This window comes from Rhinopithecus bieti, unplaced genomic scaffold (genome assembly GCF_001698545.2).
Source record: "Rhinopithecus bieti isolate Rb0 unplaced genomic scaffold, ASM169854v2 scaffold_40803, whole genome shotgun sequence".
Lineage (NCBI taxonomy): Eukaryota > Metazoa > Chordata > Mammalia > Primates > Cercopithecidae > Rhinopithecus > Rhinopithecus bieti.
In genome coordinates this window covers 972,516-991,162 of record NW_016816762.1, presented here as the reverse complement: position 1 = coordinate 991,162, position 18,647 = coordinate 972,516, and the positions used below count along the sequence as shown (strand labels likewise).

General features: G+C 44.1%; 1 protein-coding gene across 6 annotated transcripts in view; it reads right to left on the bottom strand.

The window, feature by feature from the left end:
• The window catches only part of SLC37A1 (solute carrier family 37 member 1), an 83,738-nt gene extending 68,190 nt beyond the window's left edge, over positions 1 to 15,548 (bottom strand). For all 6 annotated transcript variants that reach the window (XR_001882078.1, XM_017855199.1, XM_017855203.1 and 3 more), the window contains exons 1-2: positions 15,432 to 15,548; positions 12,413 to 12,534 (exon numbers count right to left, since the gene is read on the bottom strand). The gene's annotated coding sequence lies outside the window, so the exon portion shown is untranslated. The remainder of the gene's footprint in view (positions 1 to 12,412; positions 12,535 to 15,431) is intronic.
• Between the last annotated feature and the right edge of the window lie 3,099 nt (positions 15,549 to 18,647).

Here is an 18,647-nt window from a genome sequence, read left to right as displayed (position 1 = left end):
TCCCCGGCCGCCGCGACCCCCGGCTCCGGCCCCGGTCCCGGCGTGCCCAGGGTCGCACCAGCCCCGGAGCCACCGGGCGGGGGCGCCCCCACGCCTTGCAGCGCTGCCCGGCCTCTGCAGGCGAACCCGGGTCATGACCCGCGCCTTCCCCGGCTCTGAGGGCGCACGGGCTTTTGCTGGCCCGCTCCCCACTGGCCTCCGGGCAGTCCCAGGGGGCCTCTGCACCGCTGGCGCTCCGTCCTGAAGGCGGGTCTTCCCCACAGCGGCGAGGGTCACATGCCGCCGCGCCCCCACCCCCAAAGAGGGCCTTTCCTTGGCCTCCCGGCTTTTATTTCTATTGTGTCATGTCAAGGGGCACAGTCATGAAGACCAGCACTCCATAGCGTGGAAATGCGGCACGCGGATTTGGCTATGTCGAACCAACTTGTAAGCCCGCTTGTGTCCCACCTCGCAGGCACGTGACAGAGGCGGCTCCCTGTTAGGCTAGCGGAGCCCGCCGGGTTCTTATCCTTGCCGGCCAGTGCCCTGGCACACAGGCTCCCACGTCACCCCAGAAACAACTCTTCTCCCTAGGCAGCCCCAGGGAGGCGCCTGGCCAGTCCCCTAGAAGCTACTGCCGAACACCCACAGTGGACCCCCGGCATGGCTTCAGAGCAGAGGGGGCTCCCAGCCCACTCCTGGGGAAGAGCAAAGTGAGGCAGAGGGGAAATTTTCCGGGAAAAAGCCTGCCCCTGGATAAAACAATGCTTAAGGATAAAACCAATCTCAGGCCTGGCTGTAAATGTCCCAACAGGCCAGTGCCCCTTGGACCTCCCCCAGGCACGTTGAGCTTCCCTCTGGAGAAAGGAGAAGGCATTCTTCCCTGTGTTGGGCTTCCCTGCCCTGCTAGGCCTCACAGTTTCCCCCTGGGGCCCTGCTTTGTTTCTAGAACACTCTGATATCTGTGTCTCTCTTTGCTGAGCTGGGCTGCTGAAATCCATCACTTTGTTAGGCATTTGAGAAGCCTTCTGCAGGCAGAAAGAAAACCTGCCCACCTCTCTGCCACGCAGGGTTCAGCCACAGGAAGCCTGCTGGCCCCTCATTCCACAAGCCAGATGGCCCAGGGCTCCAGTCTTCTCTTTTTGGCTAGGTTTTCTTCAGACCTTCTTTCTCTCCGCAGGCCCCCTCTGCCAGTTCTCTCTCCTCTCTAGCTCTCCATTCCCGGTGATAGCCCAGTGTGGCTCCCATCCCTCTCTCCAATGGTCTCTGCAGCCCAGGCCCTTGCCACTGGTTCTGCTCGAGGCTACTCCTCTCTCTCTGCACTTGTGCGACAGTGTTCTCACTTCCAAGTTCTATCTCCTGCAATCCACTCTTTAAGGTGCCTCAAATTGCCCTCCTAAAGCAAAATCTGATCTTGACATTCCTGATTTTAAAACCTTTGGGACATCTCATCACCTACAGCTTTTACATTTGAAAGGCAATAATACGAGCTCAGGATATATAGGATACCTCGGTCATCACATCGAGACAGCTTCTTCCCGCCCCCCCCCCCAGCTTTACTGACATATAACTGACAAATAAAAATTACATAATTTATAGTATATGATGTGATGTTTTGATATATGAATACATTGTAAAATTATTGCCACAGTCAAGCTAGTATATCCAATCACCTCACATTATTTTTGTTTTGGTGGTGAAAATATTTAAGATCTATTCTTCTTGCAAATTTCAAGTATACAATGTATTATTACTAACTATACATTAGAGCTGTACATTAGCTCTCTAGAACTTACTCATCTTTCCTAAGTGAAACTTTGTACTCTTTGGCCAGCAACTCCCCATTTCTCCCACCCTACTGCCCCTGGTAACCACCATTATTATATGCTCTACTTCTCTGAGTTCTAAGTTTTTCCGATTCCACAAATAAGTGAGGTCATGCATATTTTTCTTTTTTTGTTAGTTTTTTTGTTGGTTGGTTTGTTTTGAGACAAGGTCTTGTTCTGTTGCCCAGGTTGGAGGGCAGTGGCGTGAGTGCAGTGGTCAAGGCTCACTGCAGCCTTGATCTCCCAGGCCCAAGTGATCCTCCCATCTCAGCCTCCTGAGTATCTGAGACTACAGGCCCATGCCACCATGCCCAGCTAATTTTTTAAATTTTGTAGAGATAGGGTCTTGATATGTTGCCAAAGCTGGTCTTGAACTCCAAGGCTCAAGCAATCTTCCCGCCTCAGCCTCCCAAAGTGCTGGGAGTAGAGACGTGACCTACCATGCCTGGCCTATATTTGTTTTTCTGTACCTGGCTTATTTCACTTAGTGTAATGTACTCCAGGTTCATCCATGTTGTTGCAAATGACACGAAATCCTTCTTTTTTATGGCTAAATAGTATTCCATTGTGTACATATAGATATACACCACATTTTCTTTATAAACTTCCCTTAGTACTGCTTTTGCTGCATCCCATAAGTTTTGGTATGTTGTTTCCATTTTCATTTGTCTCAAGGAATTTTCTGATTTCCCTTTTGATATCTTCTTTGACCCCACTGGTTGTTCAGGTGTGTATTTAATTTCTGCATATTAGTGAATTTTCCAATTTTCCTCCTGTTACTGATTTCTAGTTCATACTATTGTGGTCAGAAAAGATACTTGATATGATTTTAATCTTCTTAAATTTGTTAAAACTTGTTTTGTGGCCTCACATACCATCTATCCTAGAGAATGTTCTGTGTACATTTAAATGTGCATTCAGCTGCTGGTGGAAGGAGTGTATATGTCTGCTAGGTCCATTTGCTCTACAGTGTTGCTCAGGTTCACTGTTTCCTTATTCGTCTTCTGTCTGGGCCATCTATTCATTGTTGAAAATGGGGTACTGAAGTACCCTGCTATTACTGTATTGCCATTTCTCTCTTGAGCTATGTTAATAAATATTTAGGTACTCCGATGTTGGGTGCATATACATTTATAATTGTTATATCCTCTTGATGAATTTATCTCTTTATCATTATATAGTGACTCTTATGAAGTTTTTGACTTAAAGTCTGTTTTGTCTGATATAAGTATCTTTCTTGCTCTTTATTTGGTTACCATTTGCATGGAATATCTTTTCCCATGCGTTTACTTTCAGCCTATGTGTATCCTTAAAGCTAAGATGAGTCTCCTGCAGGCAGCACATAGATTTTTTTTTTTAATATCCATTCAGACACTTCTATCTTTTGATTGCAGAATTTAATCCATTTACATTAAAGTAATTGTTGATAGATAAGGACTTACTACTGTCATTTAAAAAATTGCTTTCTGGCTGTTTGTAGTTCCTTTATTGTTTTCTTACTCCCTTACTATCTTCCTTTCTGATCTGATGATTTCTGTAATGGTATGCTTTCATTCCTTTCTCTTTACATTTTGTATCTCTACTACAGGTTTTTGTTTTGTGGTCACTATGATGCTTATATAAAACATTTTAGGCCAGGCGCTGTGGCTCTCGCCTGTAATCTCAGCACTTTGGGAGGCCGAGGCGGGCAGATCATGTGGTCAGGAGATCGAGACCATCCTGGCCAACGTGGTGAAACCCCGTCTCTACTACAATACAAAAAAATTAGCTGGGCGTGGTGGCATGTGCCTGTAGTCCCAGCTACTCGGGAGGCTGAGGCAGGGGAATTGCTTGAACCCAGGAGGCAGAGGCTGCAGTGAGCTGAGGTCACACCACTGCACTCCAGTAATAAAACGTTAGCTGCCTACAGAAATCCTACACTTGAATTTCTCCCCATCTCAACATATTTTATGTTACTGATATCACAATTTACATCTTTTATGTATTGTGTATCCACTTACAAATTATTGTAGCTACAATTATTTTTAATACCTTTGTCTTTTAACTTTTATACTAGAGTTAAAAGTGATTTACATACCACCACTGTAGTAGTATTCTGAATTTGACTACATTTTTACCTTTATAGCGAGTTTTGTACTTTTATATGTTTTCATAATGTTAGCGTCCTTTCATTTCAACTGGAATAACACCTTCTAGCAGATCTTGTAAGGTGGCCTAGTGGTGATGAACTCCCAGAGCTTTTGTCTGGGAAAGTCTTTCTCTCTCCATTTCTATAGGAGAGCCTTGCCTGGTATGATATTCTTGGTTGGTTGTTTTCTTTCAACACTCTGAATATATCATCCCACTCCCTCCTGGCCTTCAAGGGCTATGCGGAGAAACCTATTGACAGTCTTATGGGTTTTCTATGTGTGACAAGTTGCTTTTCTCTTGCTGCTTTCAAAATTGCTTCTTTAAGTTTTGAGAATTTGATTATAATGTATCTTGGTGAAATTTCTTTATATTTAGTCTATCTGTGGCTCTTTGGGACTCATGGATCTGGACATTCATTTCCCTTTACAGATTTGGGAAGTTTCTGTCATTATTTATTTAAATAAGCTTTCTCTTCCTTTTCTTTCTTTGCTCCTTCTAGGATTCCCGTAATGCTTATCCTAGTTTGCTTGATGATCTTCCTAAGTTGCATTGGCTTTCTTCACTCTGTTTCACCAAGAGCATGTTATGTATGCCATCAACTTAAGGAGCAGACATTCTCCCGGAGAAGGCCAAGGCAAAGCCAGTGACAGGCCTTGACTGACAAGGAACTGAGGTTTCCCTGAAGGGGGCTTTGAGGATATTAGGCTTCAGAGCTCAAGAAAATGCCTCATGCTTAGAAAGCATTAGAGCATTAAACACTATTAGAGAGAAAGAAAAGGGAAAATCAGAACCTGATTACTTAACATGGAGAAAAGAAATTCATTTTATCTCCACTGATGAAAAAGCAAGAATTCTAGCTGTATGGTGCACTGACCAGCGAGGAAGGGTGATTTATGTTCAGTTACTAGTGTTGTTGATAAGAAATACAATGAAAAGCCTCTCATTATTAAGCATGCTCTGTATTCCAGGCATTGTGCTTGGCCTACAGATATAAAACCGACAAGAGTCCACACACTGAAGAACTGTAACGCAATCCAGCAAACATAATTAGGTGTGAAGGCGTAGGCGTTCCCAGTCCTATAGAACCCCAGCGAGGAGACTGGCCATGCTCCCTACCCCATGCCACACTTTCAGTTGCAGTACTTTTGACTCACTTCCTATTAACGTATGAAAGCTCTGTTTCCTCCAAAGCATTCTCTTCCTTGATCATAAAGAACAGGCAGTGGCCATGAAAAACAATGTCTGAGTCACCCTGGCTGGGATAGACCTGTCAGTCCTACAGTGTCAGGGGAAGTGGCAAGGGATGTAAGATAACTAGATGTCGTCTCTAAAAGGTCCATAGAAAACCTTTAAAATTGGACATAAAACTCATACTTTACTTATATTATTTAGAAATATAGGGAACTACCAAAAGAAATGGGTAAAAGAGTAGAAAATGGTTGGGGAATGAGACAGAGGAGTTGAAGGGATAAAGCCAGGTCCAGCTGTTTGTTGTTATATACCTTTAGTGTCATTTCATTTTAAAACTACAGGCATGATATTTAAAGAAATATCAACATAAAGACAGAAGGCTGTGCTTAATTTAGGTAATGGCATTTTACTGGTAGAATTTTAGACCCTGTGATACTCGAATTAGAGACATATTTGGAGGAGAGGAGCTTTACAAGTATCCTGAAATAATAAGGGGACAAACACCCATTTATAAGGGTGGTTCTCTTTAAACGACCTGTATAAAATAGGCAAATTTTCTTGCTTCTAAGACCCCTTGGCAGTGTTTCCCAGCAGAGTAACTTTCTTGCTTTTCTTCTATATGTGTGGCAAGGGAAATAGTAACTGAGAGAGTACTCATGGGTCTTTGGGGAGTAAACTGGATCCTAACTGAAGTAGGACTTGATAAAGTCTTGAATCGAATTCAGGGACTTACAGTTCTTTCAGTGAAGCATTCCTCTGTAGCTGAGCTCCACTCTGGGGCTAACTTGTTGCCTGAGCCCATCTGTTGTAAATTCCTCTTGATTTTGTGCCCATAGGTAGAATGAGGTCAGGTATGTGGAAACAGGAAACTGACCCATCAACTCGGGAGTCATTCTCGCAATTGAGCTAGTGCAGATACATAAGATAAGCAAGTTGGAAAATTTTTATGGGGTCTTCAAAAAGGCATACTCTTAGGCTGAGCATGGTGGCTCACGCCTGTAATCCCAGCACTTTGGGAGGCCGACGCGGGGGGATCATCTGAGGTCAGGAATTCGAGACCAGCCTGGCCAACAGGGTGAAACCCTGTCTCTACTAAATATACAAAAATTAGCCAGGCGTGGTGGTGGGCACCTGTAATCATAGCTACTGGGGAGGCTGAGGCAGAAGAATTGCTTGAACCCGGGAGGCGGGGTTTGCAGAGAGCTGAGATGGTGCCCTTGCACTTCAGCCTGGGTGACAGTGAGACTCTGCCTCAAAAAAAAAAGGAAGGCATGCTCTCCAGTCCAGCTCCAGTTTGGTAAACTGCATGGCTGCAATTAAGGGGCTGTTCTTTAAAGTTCCCTCTGGGCCAGCATTGGATGATTTATGGACATGGTTCTTTTAAACACTGATGGGAGAATGAAATTACTCATATCCTCTTTATCAAACTGATATTGTTTGGGTATTTGTCCCCTCCAAATCTCATGTCGAAACTTGACCCCCACTGTTGGAAGTGGGACCTAGTGGGAGGTGTCTGGGTCATGGGGGAAGATCCCTCAGGAATGGTTTGGTGCTATCCTCTCAGTAGTGAGTTCTCACTGTATCGGTCCCTGTGAGAACCGATTAGAAGGAGTCTGGCACCTCCCTCCATGCTCTCTCTCTTCCTTCCCCTCTCTCACTGTGTGAGGCCTGCTCCACTTCGCCTTTCACCAAGAATGGAAGCTTCCTGAGGCCTTCGCAAGAAATGGGTGCTGGTGCCATGCTTCTTGTTCAGCGTGCAGAACCATGAACTAAATAAACCTCTCTTCTTTATAAATTACCCAGCCTCGAGGATTCCTTTATAGCAACCCAAATGGACTAAGACACACACTTCAGTAGTCTTTCACGGATTGCCTATCTATTCCCATCAGACGTGGAGTCTGGGAAAGGATGGCTTTGGATGGTGAGACTTTCTGCTCCATCAGCTTAATCTACCCTACTCACCAGTGGCTGACAGTTTAGGCAGCCAGTCCCCTTCACAGCCTACACTGAAGACCTCAGCACTCACTGTGGCCATCAGAAGGCACATGCCCTGGGTTCCTCCAGGCAGCTGCTCCTTTCCAGTTAATTTATAGTTTTAACTCTTATGGTTAAGACCATTAGTATTTAACTCTTATAACTGAAATCCTTTCTAAAAAAAGACTTAGGTAACTCAATAATAAAAGCAACTTATTGAGCTGGGTGTGGTGGCTCACGCCTGTAATCCTAGCACTTTGGGAGGCCAAGGCAGGTGGATTGCCTGAGCTCAGGAGTTCAAGACCAGTGTGGCCAAGACAATGAAACCCTGTCTCTACTGAAATACAAAAAATTAGCTGGGTGTGGCGGCATGTGCCTGTAATCCCAGCTACTTGGGAGGCTGAGACAGGAGATTTGTTTGAACCCAGGAGGTGGAGGTGGCAGTGAGCTGAGATTGTGCCACTGTACTCCAGCCTGGGTGACAGAGTGATAGTCTGTCTCAAAAAAAAAAAAAAGCAAACTTATTGAATATGATATTCTCTACCTATTATTCAAGATTTCTTTCCTGAGCATCAGTTAGATTCCACAGTGGAATACTGAGCTAGCAAAAAAAAAAAAAAAAAAGCGTGGGACTTGGACCCTTGGAGTGAGGGTTAAATTCTGGACCCCAAACTTACTCTTTTGGGAGCCTATGAAAGTCAATTTACTCTCCTGAACTCCAGTTTTCCTAGTGTGACTCTGTGGGGTTGATGTATGGATGAACGGGGAAAGTAAGGTGTTAGAATGTAGGCACCATGAAAGCAGAGATTTTTTTTTTTTTGAGACGGAGTCTCGCTCTGTCTCCCAGGCTGGAGTGCAGTGGCCGGATCTCAGCTCACTGCAAGCTCCGCCTCCCGGGTTCAGGCCATTCTCCTGCCTCAGCCTCCCGAGTAGCTGGGACTACAGGTGCCCGCCACCTCGTCCGGCTAGTTTTTTGTATTTTTTAGTAGAGACGGGGTTTCACCGTGTTAGCCAGGATGGTCTTGATCTCCTGACCTCGTGATCCGCCCGTCTCGGCCTCCCAAAGTGCTGGGATTATAGGCTTGAGCCACTGCGCCCGGCCGAAAGCAGAGATTTTTTAACTGGTTTTATTAATCAGTGAATCCTTATCATGTATAGAATCATGCCTGGCACACAGGAGACATTCAATAAATATTTATGCTAATATTCCTAAGGATGCTTTAGGAACTGTAAATTAGTGTACAAATGCTTATGGCTGCTCTAATTATTGGAAAGCACAGCTAATCAGTATGAATATGTAATCAATCTAGGACTCATATCAGGAGCTGAAGGAAGGAGAGAGCCATAAAGTCCCTTGTATCAGCTTGTTTTGATTTGCTATTTTCTCTAAAATGAAGTTTGATTCCCTCCCACCATCTTTAATATACATCCTGTTAAGCTTTGATTATTTGACACAAAGTTAATAGAGGTTTAAAAATAAAATATGCCTCCAAAGTTACTATATATCACTTCGCAGCTATCCTTCTGATGGCAAATGAAGGAACATCTGTAAGAGTACACAGAAATGCCACTTTCATTTCAGGGGTATCAACATTGTACTAGGCCTGGGATGCCAGAGCTCATGTTCACCTTCCAAGTATACAAGAGAATCCTCTTACTGCCTGCGCAGCCTCCACTTCACCAACATTAGCCTTATTAAATCTGTCACATGGGGAACATTCAGTCAGTTTGTGTTCCAGTTTCTTCTCCTGGAAACTGGATGAATGTAGGGTCATTGAATGTTTTCATCTGTAAGACACTGTCCCTATTACAAAGATGAATAGGAGAGGTCCTCATTCTTAGGAAGTGAACAATTTAGTTGGTACAAAACTACAGAGAGCCTCACATGACATAACTTTAAAATCCCCGTAAATCCTTAACCTGTCACACACTTTCTGGTTGTAACTTTCAGAAAACAAAATTTAAAAAGCGCTTTTAGAAAAAAATCATGTTTTGGATACTGTAATTTTCACAAGTCAATATTTTGCACACACCAGTAGCCTTGGCTGTGTCTCTGCTGTAGAGCTGAAGCTTAGTGGGCTCCCTACCTGCTGGGGGCTGAAGCCACAAGGATCTAGGTCGACTCTGGGGGATCATGCCTCTCCAGCCTTCCAACTGCCCAACAGTGATGGAGTGTGGAGGGTTACTTCAGGGGCTATCCACCTGGGAGACACAGTCACCTGGAGGACGCTGCAGACAAGGGTTGGGGATAAGCTTGCCTATGGGGTTGTGCAAGTGGCAGCTGAGCTGAGAGCTGGAGAAGGCATCGAGTTACCCAAAAGAAGAGTGGAAGGTGTTCCAAGCAGAGAACAGCGTGGGCAAAGGCCCAGCAATCCTAGAGAAAGTCAGGTTTGGGGAACTGAAAGTCATTATGGCCAGAGCAGAGAGTGCAGTGTGTGAACATAAGGCAAGAGAAGAGGCTGGGGAGGGACTTGGTGGCCACGTCATTCGGAGCCTAATAATCGAATGAGGGAGTCTGGACTTTACTACTGAAAGATTTTAAACTGAAGAACAACATGATTAGATGTATGGCTTTAAAAGATTATTCTGGTCAGTGTGGCAAATAGATTAGAAGAGAGTGAGACTAAGGCAGGGAGACCACCTGGGCTGTTGGTGTCTTCTTGGCAGAAGATGATGGTGTCCTGACTAAGGAAGAAGCAGTGGGAATGGAAAACGGTAGATGGATTTGGAACAATTTGGAAGGAAGAATCTCCAGGATTTGGAGATTGGTTGGGGAAGAGGGAAGGAAAGAACTGGTCCCAGACATTGATGATGTTCAGATTCTGGCTTAGGAAACCAGTAGCAAGTGGGCCCTTCGTTAAGATAAGGAAATAAAGAAAAGAGAAGGTTTGGGCAGCTGGTGTGTGTAGGAAAGAAGTTCAGTTTTGCCCTTGTTGAGTTTGAGATGGATGATAAAAAGGTCAGCCCAAGAAGTGGCTTTTTTGTGGGATCTGGAATACAGGGGAGAAAGCATAAGCAATAATAACTTGAAACTGTTCTCAAAACCCTTTTAGAGTCAATTAATTCATTTATTCTGGTAGTGAACTTGGGAGTGAGATGCTTGTCTTATTGGGTAATGCTGGGCATAGGCAGAGGCTGAGTTATTGATCTCTGGGTCCTTTTTCTCCGTTTACTGTATAAATTTTACTTCTTCTCCTACATTACAATACATATCATATATGTGCATAACTTAAAATAGTAACAAAAGAAAATATCATGACACACATAGAGAAGTTTCTAGAACTAAACACATACCTTGATGTCCAGCTTGCTGCCAGCTGGCTTGAAAAGGTGTTCAGGATTAAGGTGAAGAAAACAACCTAATAAAGCCAAGCTGCCTCTTCACTCCAGAGAGTTTCCTAAGCTATCACCCCTATTCTTTCTTCCAACACATCCTTGGAACTGAGACCAGGGCCAAGATGACCCAAAATGACCAGCCCATCTCCCCATTTCTAGCCATCCTAAAGCCTGGTGCACTTCTGGGACCCTCTTTAAATGTATTAATATAAAGAACTGCTAAAAAGAAAGCCACAATATTCGGAACATACCAAGATAACTAAGTAATCAAAGAAATACATTAGTGAACCACATTCTAAATGAAACAATCTTCACTTATCTTGTTTAATAAATACATATTTTCACATTTCCATTCTTGTTCAGTGGGGAAACTCTTTTAGGCCCCCTGAACTGAGACTTTGTTCTGAGGTCATAGATAACAGCACTGAGCTGTTCTAGTACCACCCGGATGTGGTTGCCAGAGGCCCCGTCTCGTGCCTCCTAGTGCAGGGCCTCAGTGATCAGATAGCACAAAGCCAGCTCTGGGAAACCTAAAATTGCCAGTCCAGTTTAAAATCTTTCTGGCTTTCCTCTTTGTAGAGGGAGAGGGAAATGGTTCATTTAGCTCTTCTGATAACTATATTTGCTCCACAACTATTTAGAGACTTGTCCTAGTAACTAGATAATTACAAATGGGCTTGAGGAGAGGAGAAAGGCAGTTCAAACAAGCAGGTATGCCAGTGCCACAAGAGGAGGACAGCAACAGTACCCAGAGCTGAGGAAATTCTGGTAGTCACCCAAGAAACGCCAGTGAATGAGATACTGAGGAAAGACACCTGAAACATTGTTTTCTTAAAAACAAAATGGAGACTGGGTGTGGTGGTTCACACCTGTAATTCCAGCACTTTGGGAGGCTGAGGCAAGTGGATCTCTTGAGCTCAGGAGTTTGAGCCTGTGCAACATGGCAAAACCCTGTCTCTATAAAAAAAAAAATACAAAAAATCAGCCAGGTGTGGTGGCAGGCTCCTGTATTCCCAGGTACTCAGGAGGCTGAGGCAGGAGGATCACCTGAGCCTGGGAGGTTGAGACTGCAGTGAGCTGTGATCATGCCACTGAACTCCAGCCTGGATGACAGAGCCAGACCTTGTCTCAAAAAAAAAAAAAAAAAGGAGCATAATTTCCTTAAGTAATACCCCCTACCTTGTTCAACTTTATATTAAACATTTTCATTCATTCTCTTATCCAACATTTGTAACATAATAATTTTGGTATATCCTTAAGGTGAAATACTATTGTCTTTAAAACACTTTGGAAAATTTTTTTTGACATGTTCACCATATAATGACATGTGATAATGTAAATGACAAACAGAATGATTTCAATTAAATAGACACACATACGCATTTTAAAAGCATGAAAGGATTCACACCAAAATGGCAGTAGTTATTATCTTTGGGAAGTGAGATTATTGGTTATCTTTATTTTCTTCATTATACTTTACTGTATGTTCCCAACTTTCTAAAAGTATTCAGTAATATTTAATAATTTGAGTATCTGGTACGTGTCAAGTTCTGTGCCAGACTGTGGGGTGGAGGCCTTGGGAGGTGCTTAGGGAGGCTGACCTGGAAACACGTTATAATTGTGTAGGGAATGCATCAGAAGTACAACCAGAGAGATGGTAAGAAGGGGCTGGCAGCAGTTAGAAACAGCGTCCCTAGGATGGTTACATCTGGTAAGGTATTAAAGTTGACAAATTGTTCACCGGGTAGAGAAACGTGGGCATCACATTTCAGAAACAAAATAACATATACAGATGTATGAAAGTGGCCTGCAAAAAACTAATCTAAATAATTAACAAGGGTTATCATAGGTGAAGAATCAGCATTTGGGGAAAAATGCTTATCTTCTCAAATAATCAAAGAAATATTAATACGAACTAAAGTCACTATGAGACACTGTCTTGTCCATCAGATTAGCAAAGAAGAAAAATGACTTACAGTAGGGGAGGGAGCCGTGAGTCACACACTCTGTTCTGGTGAGAGTGGGAATAGGTCTGGCCATTCTCGGAGGCAATGCAGCAACATGTATTTAGGCTCAGCAATTTCTCAATTCTATAAACCTGCAATCCAAAGAGCTGAATTTGAGATGTAGACAAAGATCTATGCATTCAGATGTTCATATTGATTTCATTCACTCATTCATCTATTTACTTTGGGCAGGGGTTCACAGGTGTTCACTGTATTATTTTGCTGGCATATGTGAATATGTGTTCTTTTGTATGCATCAAATATTAAATAATTAAAAGATTTTAAAACCTGAGCTAAATATACATGTTACATTTCTATAGCACTTCCAAATCATTTCATTCTCATTATCTTATTTGATTATGACCTTTCTAAAAGTTGGGCAGGGGGAGCCTTATTCTGGGAAAATCATGAGCGTGTGGTTCAGCATGCCACCTCTTTCCCTGTCCCTTTTCTAGAAAATCTGATCCACCCTTAGATCTTGAAAAGTACAGCCCCATGTAGCACAGGATCTCCCACCACAACTGCTGGTTAGAGTGAGGCTATCTGCGATATCAAAACTAGAACCAACCTTGCATATCCACCAGTAGGAAAGTGTGACCTCCACTTTGGAATGAAGGATTAACATGTAGCCAGAAGGCATAATAGTTTTGGTTTTTGTTTTGTTTTGTTTTTTGAAATAGAGTTTCACTCTTGTTGCCCAGGCTGGAGTGCAATGGTGCGATCTCGGCTCACTGCAACCTCTGCCTCCCAGGTTCAAGCGATTCTTCTGCCTCAACCTCCAGAGTAGCTGGGATTACAGGCGCCTGCCACCACGCCTAGCTAATTTTTTGTATTTTTAGTAGAGACAGGGTTTCACCACATTGGCCAAGCTAGTCTTAAACTCTTGAGCTCAGGCAATCCACCCACCTTGGCCTCCCAAAGTGCTGGGATTACAGGCGTGAGCCACCACACCCAGCCCTGGTAATTTTTTTTTAACAGTGTAGATTTATGTAGAATTTGCCCCCAAATGGGTCTGTAATTTCTTTCTCATTTCCTTGTAATCCCCTAGTACTCTACCTAGAAGACACTCAGATGTAGTTAAGCAACTGATATCCTGAGAGAGCCCTCGGAAAATAGAGTGTGTTAAGAAAAATAAAAAAAACAAGAAAAAGAAAAAAAAATTCACATCACTTTTTTCTCTTTTCCTAGTGCTGCATAAAGCACAGCTCTGTTGCAAGATAGATAATATCTAACACTCAATTTGATAAACCTGTGTTGGTCGAGCACTTACTATGTGCCAAGCACTGAGATATGTCCTTGAGTTGCTACCCAACGTGAAATTTGAGTTTATTCAATTTTCTGACATCTCTTGTCTCCACACAGGTGTCCACTAAACTATTTCCCCTACTGGTTATGATGCATCATGGAATAATCTCACTTCCTGGGTGAAAAATAATTTACATTTCTCTCTTGACAACTGTGTTTCAATAGCCTTCCATTGACCTACATACCTCAGGTATGGGCGTGTGTGTATCTGGCATTTTCCTCCTTGCTGGGTGCCAACTTTATGAGACATAATCCACAAACAGTTCAAATACCTACTTACGGCTGGGCGCGGTGGCTCAAGCCTGTAATCCCAGCACTTTGGGAGGCCGAGACGGGCGGATCACGAGGTCTGGAGATTGAGACCATCCTGGCTAACACAGTGAAACCCCGTCTCTACTAAAAAACACAAAAAACTAGCCAGGCGTGGTGGGGGGCGCCTGTAGTCCCAGCTACTCCGGAGGCTGAGGCAGGAGAATGGCGAGAATGGCGTAAACCCGGGAGGTGGAGCTTGCAGTGAGCTGAGATCCCGCCACTGCACTCCAGCCTGGGCGACAGAGTGAGACTCCGTCTCAAAAAAAAAAAAAAAAAATACAAATACCTACTTACATTTAAGAATCTACCTGTCTATATGTTTCCAGAAGCTTCAGTCTCTCCCCACCCTTATGTATATTAGTGCTAATGAATATGAGCATTAAAACTATCTGTTCATCACAGACTAACTTCTGATTGTCACAAACAACTATCTGACTGAATCATCTTTGGCAGTTTGATTCTTTTCAAGAAAAAACCTCTACTGAAAACGATTAAGATAAACTTGAGTTAAAATTCTCCCCCAAACATACTGATAGCCAAAAAGTACTTAACCTATTTTAAGATTAACAACAGTACAATTAATAGTAATAGCTCCCATTTACTAAGTGCTTTACTGTGTGCTAGGCACTGTGCTACTCTCATTATGAATATCTAATTTTGACCTCACAACAGCCCATTTTACAGATGAGTAGACTGACTTCAGAAAGAAGTATATGGAGCTAGGGCTCCAATCCCGGGTCTGTCTCTATCCTCTAAATGCTAATATGTGATACTACCAACACTATTTTAAAAAGTTTTCAATTGTACATGTAGATAGAACTTTTTCTATCTATATACCCTAATATATTTGTTCATAAATATGCATATATATGAAATTGGTAAATTTACCAGAGTACAATTATTCTAATAAACAACCTCATAGTTCTATAGTTAAGATAGGCCTGAACTCATTTTGTTGAAAGTCCCTGCTTTTTAACTGAACGGTGCCTACAAAACTTCAAAAAAAATCTGTTTGCATTTTACCGAAGCCCGTCAGTTCTTAAGGCCTTTCCTCCACACTGTCCAGGAGAGCTCAGAAGAGACACACTTAGGGACTCAGTCGCCATGGCAACTGCCAAGCTGCAGGGCCTCCAGCTGGGAGGTGGGCCTGGAAGGTTGTGGAAAATACAGAAGGCAGCCCCAGGGTGGTTTCAACAGTTTCCCCGGCCTTGGCCATCCCACCAGGAAGCAGAAGGCACCCTGACCAGCCCCGCTGCAGAGATCAACCATGGCCAGCCTGGGACTGTTTTTCTTCTTTTTGAAGGGGTTAATGGGTAAAAGGAAATGGATCGCTCCATTTATACGTAAGAAGGACAAGAAGATCATTTCTTACTGAAGAAACGAAGTGCAGAGGAACCGCGGCCACTGCTGCCCTCCACTCTCCTGAGGGCGTTCCCCTCGGCCCTCACTCCTCCCTGCAGAGCGGCACTTGCGCGAACTTCCCGCTTGGGGGTTATGGGAAGGGCCTGTGTGGATGATGGGAAAGCCCCGCAGGGGATAATGGGAAGGCCTCGCGGGGGATGATGGGAGACCCCTGCCAGAGGAATATGGGCATCCCCTTTTGATTTTAAGCGGTGGAAGAGGATTTCCTCTCATTTTCCAGTAAGGAAAAACCTCCTGATGGTGTCCTCATCTTTCTGCCTCTCATGTCCCCACCACTCCCACGCCCCAGGAAAGGAGGAAGATGGGCTGAGCAAGCATTTTGAGGGCCTTCAGAATTGGAAAGCGCTACTTCTGGCATTACCAGGCATTTCCAGGTCACTGTGGGGTCAGGGGTCAAGGATCCTGGGGCTCTGAGTGAGGCATCCACTCGGCTTGAGGAAGTCCTCCTGAGGCTTCCTGGGTGCACAGAGGGGTGCACAGAGGGGTGCACAGAGAGGTGCCCAGCGCTCCGACTGCCTCTTGGCAGCTGTGGCTTTCAGCTGAATCTGGGCTGGGGTGCAGCTTCTTTCTGGAAGGAGGAATTTAGAATCCAGTCCAGGTGCTGCTGCAGGAGGTACTGGGAGGCCCATCCTGTTGTTCACCCCTTCTTACCTTTGTCAATTATTTGGATAATTGCTAAACCCACAGTGTAGTGAAATTACTATAGATTGACTGAAAGATGTGGGAGGGAAGACCCTGGCTAATTTGTATGGGATAGAAATCAAATTGTAAACCTCAGGATTTAATAGCTGTAGCTAGATGTCTAGTTGCTAATGATGTGATCCAGAACAGGGTTTGCTTAACCATGTGGTTTGCTTAAGCCACTGTCTGGTGTTTGCAATCCAAGGCATTTGAACCAGTGGTCCTCTGCTTGGTAGATACTTTACAGTCACTGCCAGAAAACTGTAGTTATTTCTTTATCACAGATCTGGGAGGCAGTATAGTGATAAGCAACAGTTGCTCTTGGGTCTGATGGCTTGATTTGAATCCCATTGGCTGTATGATCTTGGGCAACGATCTTAACTGCTGTGGACCAAAGTTAAGGCTGTTGAGGCAGAAATTGATAATGGCTTATTGAAAGTCAAATCTGAAGATTGAATGGGGAAGACACACCAACAAAGTTGGGTGTGTTCCAAAGTCTGTTACAAGTTGCAGTGGTTTTATAAGAAAGTTGAGGAATGGGAAGGGGACTCCTCATATTGGAGTTGTCTTTTTTCATTGGAGGGATGATATAGAGGTTACAATCAATGGCTACGGATGACAACATACAGGCTAAAATGTTTTCTGCGTATGCACAAGACAATCAGTGAAACGTCATGATTTAGAAACAAATCAGTATCCTTTTCAGGTCAGTCGTTTACGTATTAATTAGTACATCAACAGTCTGAGGAACTCATGATAAGATTTGAGAGATTCACAGTAAGATTCTTTACTCAAGTACAAAATGTGAAACATGAATCATAAGACCTTCTCCAAGTAGTTAAAATATAGTTTATTCTTTTAAGTATAGGGGTGCATGACTTAACTCATGCCTGGCATGGCCTAAGGTCCTGTTTATAAGTTGGTATCTTACTGCCACAGAGTCCATTCTGTCAGTCTTATGATCTCTGTCTTAACATTAATGCTGATTAGTTGTTGTGTCTAAACGGCAAAAGCGTATTAGTGAGGCATGTCTGACCTCCCTTCCCACCATGGCTGATAACTCAGTTTTTAAGGTTTCTGGGGTCCCCTTGGCCAAGAGGGGGTCCATTCAGTTGGCTGTGGTGGGGCTTAGGAGGTTATTTTTCATTTATACCCTCCTACAACTCCCTTTTCTTAGATGTACAATGGAGAAATGATAGTGAGGATTTAATAAGATAACTCATATGAAATTCTTAAAACAGCGCCCACATGCAGTGTCAGAACTTAGTAAACATTGGTTACTGTCATTGTTAGGACAAATTTGAAAGTTGAATTTCTCACATTTTAAATGTAAAAAATGACTATTTATTTGCATATACTTGATTATGTTACCATTCTACATTTTAACATTTAAAATACTTTTGGCATTTTATTATAAAAATAAGACATGCTCAATTGTAGTAACTGGGAAATTGCCAATATGTAGAGAAGAAAATAATAATCATCTGTTATCCCCAACTCCCCACTTTTCCCCATGAGAAAAGCTGTTAAATTTTGGTGTTTACAACATTTTTATCTTTGCAACTAAAAAAAACGACATAATTTTGGATTCTTGTGTGTTGCTTGTAACTTGTGTATTTATTCAGTAAGTAATATATTTGGGCCTGATGATGGGTTATGGTTGTAAACTTTCATATTAGCATTGGAAAGAATCTCCAGGGGATGTGTGCTCTGAAAGATCAGCAGCTTATTCACCACGTGGATTTGGCTTCTGGGATTCTGCCATCAAGACTAAATCCTGTGGTTATTCAGTCACTCCTCCCCAGCTCCTGCAGCAACAACAAATAACACAGCTTTTTGTCTGGGATGATGGCAGAGGAAATGGGAGATCGTGAGGGGCCTTGGGCAGGCGGAGTGCGTCAGGTGAAGCAGATTGCCAAGCCTGCACGTGTACATGCGTGTGCGCCTGTGCTTTTGTGGGTGTGTGAGAGTGGAGGGGAGCCAGGAGCGAGGGGAGAGGAGCGGAGATCCTTACGGGACCCCTGAGAGTCAGAGGCCCGAGGGGGCTGGGACTCCTGTCGGGTCGGGGAAGGATGTCAAACCCGGACGGACATCAGTGTAGGCCGCACCTGCTGAGAGGCCAGAGCTGCCTCCTTGAGAGTGAAGTTGTTTACGGACCAAAGAAGAGATGTTGGCGGACACATCTCTGCGAGCCGCGAACCCCGAAGGGTCCAAAGAGCCTAGAAAGGTCAGTGGGGATGGGCAGCACCCCCGGGGCGGCCTGCGAGGCCCGGGGACGGAAGGGAGCGGGCAGCGCCCGCACTGGGCAGGGGTGAAACCCTCTCGAGAGTTGGCCCGGACGCGCTTCCCACGTCCCTCCTCTTGAAGGCCCAGTACCCAGGTGGCTCCTCGTTGCGGCGTCACAGAACAGCCGACTAAAGTGATGCATTTCAGGGGCCACCGACAGCGACGTCCAGGTCAGAGCCGGTGGGCAGCCAGGCACGGA